Source organism: Octopus bimaculoides, chromosome 13, assembly GCF_001194135.2.
Source record: "Octopus bimaculoides isolate UCB-OBI-ISO-001 chromosome 13, ASM119413v2, whole genome shotgun sequence".
Taxonomy (NCBI): domain Eukaryota; kingdom Metazoa; phylum Mollusca; class Cephalopoda; order Octopoda; family Octopodidae; genus Octopus; species Octopus bimaculoides.
In genome coordinates this window covers 15,567,417-15,569,814 of record NC_068993.1, presented here as the reverse complement: position 1 = coordinate 15,569,814, position 2,398 = coordinate 15,567,417, and positions in this window count along the sequence as shown.

The following is a 2,398-nucleotide window of genomic DNA, read 5'->3' as shown; positions in this document are numbered from 1 at the left end:
ACACCCACACACACACATACACACACACACATATGCACACACACATATAGGGAAAATTCACAAAAAAAAAGAACAGCAGACGAAGACAGGTGGTGTAGTAAACAAGTAGATGTATTAGTATAACGCTCGGGAATTGAAAAAGTCTTTAAGGTTTCGAGCCTACGCTCTTCCACAGAAAGGAACACAAACAGAAACAAGGAGAGAAAAAAAATGTGTGTAGTGGTTAGCGATCTATCATGGCGAAAATATATATTGATATACCTATATAGGGATATATATATATACATATATAATATATATATTATATATTTATATAATATATATAATATATATATAAAATATATATATAATATATACACACACTCACACACATACACACGCACACACACATATATATATTGACGAATGTGGTCTGTGTTACGGTAATGTCTTTATGCGTCCATCAACGGCTTGTACACCTACGACCTTTTACACTTTGTATCTGCTAATTATGAACATTAAAATTATTATATAATTTTGAGCTCCCAGAAACAGCTGTTGACTTTAAAAAATTATGCATTTTCCCCTTCGTCTTCTTTATTCTTTTATACTCAAAGTATAAGTAAATTTCTTTGTAAACATATATTATTTTTTACATGCTTGTACACATTTGTTTATCTACAGAATATATTTAGTTTTTGTGTCTAAATGCATATCTATATATACGTAGATCTATATGTGTATATGTATGTTTATGTATACCAAATCTAATCGTGTTAATCTCCAACACTATCTCCATATTTATGGGATTCCCTACTTTCAGTTACTTCACAATCCTGTCCAATTTATTCTATTCCTTTCCAATCTTCTCTCACTTCTTATGGTTGCCGTTATTCCTTTTTCATTTCACTTCGTAAATATTAACATTTGTTCCATTAGTTTTGAAGCATTACTGTTACTCTTAACATCGCTTGACGTAAACTCATTCTTAGTATATGCATAAACAGAAGATTACAATATCTATATCTGCAGTTCAGTGCATATAAAGCTTCTAGTTTATTAATAAATATATTCATTGTTTGTCTTTCCTAGTAGGCGACTATAAATCTAGCGTCTCTAATTTGTTTACCTAAAAATATATAACATTTGCCCGGACACAAATATCTTACGCTAAAACGTATATAGTGCGAAACTAATGATTATATCTTTAGAGTACATTTATATTTCTTCGACCGAATTTTTTAGCCAATTATTAGAGAACTTAAAATTTTAAGCAGCAATCTTTACATTATATTCAATTAAGCAACTACGAGATTTCTACTTTTATTATCGCTGTCTCAGGCCAACCGAAAATATTATCGCTGTAAAGCATTGGTATAAGCAGTTCAAAAGCACGTTTTCTCTTCTGTACGTGCAAGCGAGACTGTGCGGTAAGGAGTTTGTTTCTCAATCACGTGGTTCTGGGTTCAGTTCCACTGCGTGGGCAAGTGACTTGTTTTACAGCCTCGAGCCAATTAAAGCCGTGCGAGTAGATTTAGTAGGCAGAAACCTAAAAAGAGCTCGCCGTATACATACATACATACATACATACATACATACATACATACATATATATATATATATATATATATATATATATATATATATATATACATGTGTGTGTGTATGTGTGTGTGTCGCGTGAGTGTTTTTCCTCAACCACAGCTTGACAACCAGTGGTGGTTTGTTTACGTCCCAATAATCAAATACTAAATTCTAGCGATTGAATGAACATCAGGCTAAAAAAAAATATATCGCGGGTGATTTGTGCGATTAAACCGTTCAAGTCTCTGCTCCAGCATGACCACAGTGATACCCAGATAAGAGAATTTAGTACCAAGTGGCACATGTTAAGTGTACTTATATTTAAAACCAATAAAAGAGAGAACAATATATAACCAAATAAATTTATATTCCCTTCATCCACCAACAATACTTTAAATCAAAACTTAACATATGATTTCTCAACCGTAGCATTATTAAAATCATTAAATTGTTCTAAATAACTGACACCTAACCTTAACTTTATACTATAAAAACATATGACGTTATATCATATTTATCATCACTTCAGTTTTATTAATTAATAGTTACCAACTTTGAAAAAAAAAAAAAAATATGTGAATGCCAATTTTCAGAAGCACTTTTAATTGAAAGTATGACCTTTACCAAAAATTGCATACGCATTCCAATCATTCATCTTTTTCGCTGTAACCTTATTCTCCTTCTTCTGACCCCCTTCCTGCCCTTTGTTGTTATGTTTTGAGATAAGTTATCCGTGTAGCAGTTGACAAGCAAAATACTTCCTCTCGTCGTCGGTTTGCAGTTAGCTCGCTCTTTCTTCCTACTTCAACAAATATTTATGTAGGTATTTCCGTCC